A 10,260-nucleotide genomic window follows, 5' to 3' on the forward strand; every position below is an offset into this window, starting at 1 on the left:
TAACTGCCCACCAAGCAGAGAATCAGCAACATCAGAGATGGATTGAAGGTTTTAATTCATCCAGCTTTGCTCTGATAGTGAAAACTTAGAAATTAAAAGCTCAACAGGCTTCCCAGGTCCAACATTTTCCAAGGGAATGCCTTTTTTTTTTTATCTTTCTAATTTTTTTTTCCCCAGCCCAAATCTTACTGTTTCATCCAAACTGAAATGGGAAAATCTAATAAGCCACTGAAGTGTTGCTGAAAAATAAATAAATAAATTTTATTTCAGCTCTGTTGGACGATCTGGTTTCACTGAGGTGGTTCCACTGAGGTGTTGGTTTTACTAATCCATAGGTGTGAGGTTTGTAACTGTGTATTGCCTTCGTTGTAACAGAATAAGCAGGAGAAATATATTCCTTTAAATATATATTCATGTAAGTACCAGTGAAGTGTATGTCACATTATTGTTTCTTATACTCTAATTAAAAAAAAAATATATAATGGAATTAATAAAAAAGAGACACTTGGAAGCAAAGTCTTTGGCTGATTCTGCAGATATTACGGATATTATTCCTTATTTTGTGTGCTTGGATGGGATTCAAAGCCCAGGGCTGGGTCAAAAGGACAGCCACGAGGCTGAGCCTATGGAATACAGGAGGGATAAATCCATCCATGCCATCTCCAGGCCTCTGGAATGTCTTCCTGTGATGGATAAAGAGCAGGGATTGTCTTTGCCTTCAATAGCTCATAAATATCCTTGACTTTGCCGTGACCCTGCCGGGAGCGGGGGTGGGATTTGTCCTTGGAGCCGCAGTCCCTGTTGGAAAGGGAGGATATTTTGGGCACAGAGTGGCCCCCACCCTGGGGGGGTGTCCGGGGGCAGCTGCTCCTCTTCCTGCACTCCCAGGGTTTGCAGGGATTGCTCCAAGCCTGCTCCTGCCTGTGGGCAGATGGACACGGGGACACACGGACACGGGGACACACAGACACAGGGACACAGACAGGGGGACACAGACACAGGGACACATGGACACGGGGACACAGACATGGGGACACAGACAGGGGGACACATGGACATAGACACACAGACACGGGGACACAGACACGGGTTTCAGTGCTCTTGTAGCAAGCGTGGGTAGAGCCCTTCTCAAATCTTTGTTTGCGAAGCCTAGCCACGATGATTGTCCCTCTGGACTTGCCTCCCCTCCAACCATGGCAAATACAGCTTTTGGAGGAAGGAATAGCTCTGGAGCTCTGGAGAGGAGTCTCCAGAAAGGTGATTCCTTGGGAAGTTTGGACGTGGAGGAGTCAAGGAAAGCGCGGGGGTGGAGAATCTGCGATTTAAAATTCGAGTGATGCTGAGGGAAGGCAAAATAAAAGAGGGCTGAACCAAGAGCTCCACCTTCCTGCCAGCACTGACCCTGTCCTCCTTCTGTCCTCCTGGTTCCCTTGCTCCCCACTTTTGAGGGCCACGTGAAGGGTGAGGATGGCACCTCCAGGTGCAGTGGGAAGGTGGGAGAAGGCTGGGAAAGTGGGAAGTGCTTTGCATGGCTGGGTGAATGCATTCCAACTTTCCTGATTATCATCTCCACAAGGAAAAGAGATTCCAGAACGTTGCATGGCACACCTTGGCCTCCTTGGGTTTGGGGACCTGGCCCTTCCTGGGATTACAGGGACACTTGGCCGGTTCTGATGATTCTGGTACCTTTGTGTAGAAGGAATTAAAGTTGCAGGAGTGAAATGTAACATTTACAGCATCGAACTCCTGGAGGCAGAGGTGTGAGGAGCATCAAATTCCTGGAGGCAGAGGTGTGAGGAGCATCAAACTCGTGGAGGAAGAGGTGTAAGGAGCATCCAGCTCCTGGGGGAGAGGTGCAAGTAGCACCTTGCTCTCCTTCTCCACTCCAATTAACACCGACATCCACGGGGTGTGTCGCATTTCACACACATTCCTGTGACATTCCTGTCACCCCAGAGCCAAGTCTGGTGTTTTTCCGTAGGTTCCAAGATCTCCTGGCTCACATTTGTTGCCTCTCATTGCTAAAATTGCAGGGATGTGGTGACCCCCTTCTGGCTCCAGAGCCTGAGTTTCACCCCAGGGTGAGCTCAGACCTGTTAAACCTGCTGGGTCCAGCCCCCATTTGGTATCACATTCCAAAATATTAGAGGAGAAATGACCCCGAAAAACGAGAGCTCTCAGCAGATGAGGGATGGTGGCACCTCGTGTGGGATCACTTTGGAGTGTTCAGGGTCTGTGTCACATTGGAATTTAACTCGTGATTTGTTCAAGGCAATATAGATAATTTTTCACCTTATTTAGGAAAAATGTAGAGAATTTCTCTCCTTATTCAGGAAAAAAAAATAGAGGTTTTTTTCCTGCTCAATTTATTGTCACACGGAGGTTTCTCACCCCAAAGCTGGTTGCAACCAAACGATTCCGAAACATGCATCTTGGAAAGAGTGAAAAATTCAAAACTACCGAAATAACCCCAAAAATTCCTGCCTCCCTTCCTCGGGGAACGGGCTGGGACGCGGGATTTGCATTCTCTCCTCTTGTCAGGAGGTGGCAGCGCCGGGCCCCAGTTTTACCAGCGCATCCCGGTGGGATGTACTGGGATGGGTGTGTCGGCATTCCAGGACCGCAAGCCCCTTTTTCCCAAGGGCCGGGATGCAGAAGGAAGTTCACCAGGAGTCCGGGGAGGAGAAGAATTCCAGCCCAACCTTCTCCCCGACCCTTTCTCACGGCAGGTGCTGTTGGGCCTCCTGAGCCCTCCCTTCTCGTCCCGATTTTTCCAGGCTGAACAAATCCAGCCGTTTTGTGATTCCCTGTCTTGCCTCTGGTCGAGTCCATGGCCAAACCACGTGGAATTTTGGGATCACAGGGTGGGATAGGGCACAGAATTGAGGGCTACCATGGCTGGGCTCTGAGCAACCTGGGCTGGGGGAAGGTCCCTGCCTGTGCCAGAGGGGTTTGGAACCAGATTAATCCCAAATTAGAGCATTCTATGGCTGGATATGGAATGTTTAGGAAGGACAGGCCAGAAAAGTGAGGAAAAGGAGTTGCTTTTATGTAAGACAGGAGCCAAAATCCCTCAGGCTTGGCCTGGGGATGGATGATGAGCCAGCTGAGAGCTTTTGGGCAGGTGGATCAGCACAGGTGAGGTTGGGGTGGGTGTCTGACACAGAACACCTGGTCACAAAGTGGATAAAACCTCCCTCAGACAGCTGGAAAAAGCTTCCCATTCCCCAGGTGTTGGTCCTCAGGGAGGGTTTTCAGCATCCTAATATCAGCAGGGCAATCTTGGAGGTTCCTGGAGTGCACTGGAGGTCACAGATTCCCGAGGAAAGAGGGACTTCCATGGACCTCACAGCTGTGGAAAAGGAAGAACTTGCTGAGGGTGTGAAGGTTGGTCTGCAGTGACCATGAGGTGGTGGAGTTTGAGATCCTGAGGGTGGGGAACAAGACAAAAAGCAGGATCATGACCCTGGAATCAGCACAGATTCCCAAGGGAGATGTTGGGCCTCACCAGCATGAAATCCTTCAGTGACGAGGGCACTGGTTTGGTGGATGATGGAGGGAGAGGTGGATGTGGGTTTTCTCCACCTCATTAAGGTTTTCAACACTTGTCCCACCACATCCTCATGGGTGAGGTGACAAAGTAAGGGTTGGATGAAGTGGGCAGGGAGGTGGATTGATTGACTGGTGGAGCAAGTGGTTAAAGAGGTTTGTAGCCAGTGGGGCACCACTGGACTCGTTTTTGGGGTCAAAGCTGTTCGTGACCTCGAAGATGTGTCAGAGCCTCACCTTTGGTAGGTTTGCAGATGACACAAAAGTAGGAGGAGTGGTGGACGTGGACATGCCACCCAGAGGGAGTTGAGCAGCTTGGAAAAACAAACAGGGGCAATAAAGAAGAATAAACCTTGGGAAATGCAGCAAATGGAAATGCAGAGTCTGGGATCTGGGGAGGAGCAACCCCAGGCACCGGGGAAGGCTGTGGGACGGTGGGGATGGAAACCAGCTTTGCAGAGAAGGAACTGGGGACGGTGGACATCAAGCTGCACGTGAATCAGAAATGTCCCTTGGTGGTCAAGTCAGCCAAGGACCTTCTGGGTTGTGCCAGGAGGTTCAGGGAGATGATCCTTCCCCTCCCACTCAGCACTTGTGAGGAGTCCTCAGCACAGGAGACACATGGACATCATGGCAGAAGCATCTTCCCAAAATCTTCAGGCACCTGGAGGCAAAAGCTGGGGTGTTTTTTTGGTGTAAGGCACACAGGGATACCTTCATTTAGGTTTTGGGCAGAAATCCTAAGAACACATTCCAAGATGTGGCCGTTTCCAGCTTCAGTTCCAAGCACTGCAGTTTAGAGGGAGGTGAAAATGGCCTGGAGGCAAAGCTGGTTCTTCTCAGTCGGGTCATTGACTGTTTTACAGTCAATGTGTTGTCCTTGTTGTCCCCTCCCGGGTCAGCCAGAAGTGACTCAGGGAGGAAAGTATCTCCTGTCCCTTGGATTGAAGAAGGCAGGGGATAATTAAAGCAGGTGACAGCGACACTGAGCAAGTGGTTTAGGTTCCTGCATCATTAACAATGCCTTGGAAAGCTGGAAGGAGCAAATCATCTGCAAACGGAGTGATTAGTGCCTCAGTCAGAGCTGACAGGGAGGGGAAAAGACACGAGCTTGGAAGCAAAAAGAACAAAAAGGAAGCTGGAAGAAATCTGATAGGGAAGGAAGACAAATTCCCAGCTGTTATAAATATATGATCAATCCTTTCTGTGCACATCATAAACACAGAGAGAGAGGGAGAGAGAACACACTTGAGTAGTTATGAATTCCTACAAGATTCTCCCACAGGACAACTCTATCCATGGCCACCGGCCAGGGAAGTGATGGATATGGAAGTCTCACCTAGAAGGAGTTAAGTGCTACACAGAGGTTAATCTAAATTATAACCTGGAGATAAGAGGTGCCTGCATGAAATTCAAAGAGGGAGAAAAACAGGTTGGGGGAAAAAAAAAAATAATAAAAATAAGGAGGCAGGTGAATGTTTACCTGGAGGGAACAGAACTCCTCAGGAAAATAGATCAGCTTGTTCCTGGTGAATATATAAAGCATTCCTGATTTCCCAGCACAGCTCCCGTGGCTGGGGCAGAGCAGGGGGGGGGATATAGGGAGGTCTGCTGGGAATGTGGGATGAGCAGCAGGGTTGGAGAAACCCTTTGTGCTTGTGGTGTGGTCTGACCTTTCTGCCCCAGGTCCGGCACTGACCTCATGTCTTGTGAACCCAGAGAGCCAGCAGAGCCCTGGGATGCAGCAAAAGGGTTGGGGGCAGCAGGATGAGGGAGGGGATTCTCCCCCTGTGCTCCACTGCCTGTAGATCCCACCTGGAGCACCATGTCCAGCTCTGGGGACCTCAGCACAAGGATGTGGAGCTGCTGGAGCGAGTCCAGAGGAGGCCACGGAGATGCTCCAAGGGCTGGAGCTGCTCTGGAGCCAGGCTGGGAGAGCTGGGAATGTTCACCTGGAGAAGGGAAGGAGCCAGGGAGGCCTCAGAGCCCCTTCCAGGGCCTAAAGGGGCTCCAGGAGAGCTGGAGAGGGACTGGGGACAAGGGATGGAGGGACAGCACACAGGGAATGGCTTCCCAGGGTTAGATGGGATATTGGGAGGGTGGTGAGGGGCTGGAATGGAATTCCCAGAGAAGCTGTGGCTGCCCCATCCCTGGAAGTGGAACCAGGCCAGGTTGGATGGGGCTTGGAGAAACCTGGGATAGTGGAAGGTGTCCCTGCCCCTGGCAGGGGGGTTGGAAGGAGATGATTTTTAAGTTCCACTCCAACCCAAACCATTCCATGAGTCACTGTCCCAGCCCACTAGCAAGGTGGAAACCAGTGTGGATAGAACTGCCAAGCTCGCTGAATCCATCTGCAGCCCCAACCCACGTCAGACCCACCTGTTACCAAGGGTGAAAGCCACAACTCCCTGCCCAGCTGGGGATGCTTTGATCCTCCTGCTTGTCAGAGCCAGGGAAGACCTGCCCTTTGCCCAAGGGCACCTTCCAAAAAACTCACTTGTGGGAATCACCCCGCCTTTCCAAGCTCAGTAGGTGAGAGACAGAGAGAGAAGAAGAGGGAAGGATGAAGTGTCTTGAAGTGTCTTACAAAGCTATGCCAATAAAATGGTTTTAAAGCCAGGCAGGAACACGTTGGATCTCGGCCAGACATTGTAGGGAAGGGCAGTAAAATCAATTAGTAGGAATAAGGCTGCTCTGACTAATGAGCTAATGAGTGGTGCCTCGGTGAAAATGGCTCTGAAAGAGCTGCAGGGTTGGATTCCTGCTGAATTATTCACAGGGATAGGCCAGAGTCAGGCTTGGTGCTGTTTATGTTTTACTTTGCTTTTCCAAGAGATTTCTCTTTAACTTTTCGAGATGTTCCTCATTAATGGAGGAGGGTGGAGATACCTGTTCAATTCCTCCTTTTTTTTTTGGTGCAAAATGTCCCATCTCTGGAGAGTTGGGGTTTCTGGGAGGTGGAGGTGGGGGCTGTGATGTGTCTGAGGGGGAAATCCGTGCTGGTTTAATCCCTGGCACTCAGAACACCAGGTTTACTGATCAGACAAACCCATCCTCGCTGCTTCCATGAGTTCCTTTCATCAGTGACCCGTGGAGCTGCTGGAACAAGTCCAGAGGAGCCCATGGAGATGCTCCAAGGGCTGGAGCTGCTCTGGAGCCAGGCTAGGAGAGCTGGGAATGTCCAGCCTGGAGAAGAGAAGGCTCCAGGGAGACCTGAGAGCATCTTCCAGGACCTAAAGGGACTCCAGGAGAGCTGGAGAGGGACTGGGAACAAGGGATGGAGGGGCAGAACACAGGGAATGGCTTCCCACTGACAGAGGGCAGGGTTAGATGGGATATTGGGAAGAAATTCTTCCCTATGAGGGTGATGAGGGGCTGGGATGGATTTCCCGGAGAAACTGTGACTGCCCCATCCCTGAAAGTGTTCAGAGCCAGGCTGGAACAACCTGGGATGGTGGAAGGTGTCCCTGCCCATGGCAGAGGGTTAAAACTGGATGATCTTTCAGTCCCTTCCAACCCAAACCATTCCATGATTCCACAATCCCATAATATTTACTCCTCTTACAGGAGTGTTTTGGGATTTAAACTGCCTGTAGGTGTGTGAGAAGAGCTCAGCACTGGGATTGACACTGTCCTGTCAGCATTCCTCCCTTAAATCCGATCGTGGTTTTTGCTCCTACATCCCTCTGCTCTGGAAGAAATCTGGGATTCAGAGGAGATACACAAGAACTTATTAGAGGAATGAAAAGGCAGAGTTTTAAAATAATTAAGTCAGGAAGGCTCTCAAACCCTGAAACTCTGCCCTGGAGGTGGATGGGCAAGTTTAGGACTTCCCAGTGGGAATCTTCTCAGCCTGGTCATGGGGCAGCACGAGCAGATCTGCTGGGAGGTTGTGGGACTTGGAGACTCTTTCAGTGTGGATGCAACTGCTCCCATCAGATGCCTCCACTTGGCTCAGGTTTCTCAGGCTGGAAGGAAACATTTGGCTGAACTTCTCCTTTTATTTATGGTACAAACTCCCCTGAAACGCTGAGAGTTCTTGTATTAATTTACCTTTGAACACAGCCACGAAAAACACCTTTTTTTTTCTCCCCCCCCAAATATCCCGTGGGTCTTTGAGGCAGATTTATGCAGCTTCATAATCCTTTTATCTGCAGTGAATGGACCCTCCACACACACACACCCCGACATAACAGGTTATGGTTTCCCCCCAAAATAATAAAGGGAATTCAACAAAAGCCTCGCGGGATGTTCCCATTAGTTCTTGTTATTCCTCTGGGCAGCTGCCAGCCCTGCAAGGCGGCTGCACGTAAAAGGGGAGACATTTCAGGCCTCCGAGACTCAGATAAGATCAACTGAAACTATAAACAAGCCAGGTATGTTGACACCCCCCAAAAAACAAGAACAAAAAAACCCACAACCCTCCAAACCCAAGGAGGGACCAGCATTTAAGAGCAGGGTGTTGGCACAGGCTCTTCCCTCCAAGATTCGACAATTGCAGCAGGAGATCACATTTCAGATGTGCATGTGAAACCAGCCATTTAGCGCATTGTTCGAGGCCTCTTAATGCCAGAAACCACACCCCGGCCGCGGTAAATAGTTTGCTCTTCTCTGGGTTTCCCCCTCCCTTAAGAAGCAAGGCAAACACACAATCGGCATATTTCTCTCTTCTTAATAGGATTATAACATTCCCCGCTGAACCGTGAGGAACTGCGAAGCCAGGATAGACCCGAAATGTCTTTCCCTGGGTGATTTCGGGGCTGGAAATAACTGCTTAATTTTTATAATCGGCGTAATTGCTGTATTAAGAGAGGCAACTGTGAAAACAATCCGTCTGAATTCCTGAGGGTGCAGGTCACCCAGGAGCGCTGTTTGTAAAATAAATGGGGTTTGGGAAACACGTTTGGTTGAGATATTCGGGAAAAATCCTTCCCTGGGAGGGTGGGGAGGCCCTGGCACAGGTTGCCCAGAGAAGCTGGGGCTGCCCCTGGATCCCTGGAAGTGTCCAAGGCCAGGTTGGAGCAACCTGGGATAGTGGGAGGTGTCCCTACCCATGGCAGGGAGTGGGAACTGGATGATCTTTAAGGTCCTTTTCAGCCCAAACCATTCCCTAATTCACCGGAGCTTCAGATTTGGAGAGGCAATGATTGGGTTGTTTGTTCAGTATCCCCAGGAAATCTTTGGACATTTTAAGACAGAGCAAGACAAACTGGCCTCAAGTTGCACCAGGGGAGGTTTGGGTTGGATATTTGGGAAAAGGCCTCTGTGGAAAGGGTTGTCAAGCATTGGACTGGGCTGTCCAGGGAAGTGGTGGAGTCACATCCCTGGAAGAGTTCAAAAAACCTGTGGATGTGGCACCTGTGGACATGGATTAGTGGTGCTGTGCTCGTGGCTGGACTTGGGGATCCTAAAGGTCTCTTCCAGCTTTAATGATTACATGATTGTAGGAGTTCAAGTGAATAACCCTGAATAAAGTCCCTCTGATGGTGTGATACAACAGAAGTGGTGGGAATATCTCCTAAAATATCTTTATTTCTCCTTTCCTTCTTTTATTATTAAAAGCACGTGTTGGGAGGGCACCTGGAATAGCCAGGAAAGGCTCTTCTTGACCAGTTTTTCAAATCCCACGTTCCAACTTGTTCATCACACCTTGGAGGAGGAGGATTTACAAACATGGGACTGTCCTGAGGCGCAGGAAAAACTGGGAGACACCTGAGGCAGCAGGGATGGGGGTGGGAAAGGCGTTTGGGAAGCAAAGGAGTCACGAGGTGCAACCACACGTGGAGAGGGTTGGCCCAGAGCAGAGGAGCTTCTCCCTGCACCCTCCTCCACTTTTTTTTCCAGTGAGTAAAGGGATTTCAAGTCAGTTTTCCACTTTAAGGCCAGGTTGGACGGGGCTTGGAGCAACCTGTGATAGTGAAAGGTGTCCCTGACCATGGCAGGGGGTTGGAATCGCCTTTAAGGTCCCTTCCAACCCAAACTATGATTCTCCTGGTGATCAACTCCAGGCCCAACTGAAGGTACAAACACAGAGAAGTCCTGGAGGTTCACAGCCTTCAAGTTCCCAGCCACGAATGCTTTTTCCCTCCTCCCAGGATTTCTGGAAACCGCCCAGAACTCCTCAAAAACAAAAGAAGGAGAAAGATCACCAAAGCTGCAAGGCAAGACACCAGGATTATTTAACCCCCCTCCCTGGGCTTCCCTGTAACAAAGCACCCACCTTAAACAATCCCAGCTATTGTCCCAAGTCTGAGCCCTAATTTTCTTCTCCAAAGAACATGAAAAGAGGTGACGGTGGAGGAGGAGGTGGGGCCTGACCTACGGCTCCTTCCGTTCGTTTATAGCTCGATGGGACTTGTTTTTCCAGTAGATTTGGAGCTTTGGGGACGAGGGCAGTGCATGGCAAACCCCCCCAGGGAGGTGGGACAGCAAAGCCAGTGGTGGAGAGCAGTGATAACCTGGGCAAGCAGGGACTGTGCAGGATGAAGGTGTTTCTGCCTCTTCTGTTGGCCGCCGCAATTTGCGTAGAATTCGGTAAGTTCTCACTCTGATTTACCCAAATCCCTGCAGGATATTTAGGGATATGGGATAGGATGTGTCCCTGTTCCCTCCCCTGAAATTCAGGCCTCCCACTTGGAGGGAATCTATCTTTGGAATGTCTCCAGCCTGTCAGATGTTCGGGATCACGATGGTGTCACCGGGACTGTCGGT

Source organism: Myiozetetes cayanensis, unplaced genomic scaffold (genome assembly GCF_022539395.1).
Source record: "Myiozetetes cayanensis isolate MyiCay16 unplaced genomic scaffold, myiCay2020 scf1, whole genome shotgun sequence".
In the NCBI taxonomy this organism is placed as follows: domain Eukaryota; kingdom Metazoa; phylum Chordata; class Aves; order Passeriformes; family Tyrannidae; genus Myiozetetes; species Myiozetetes cayanensis.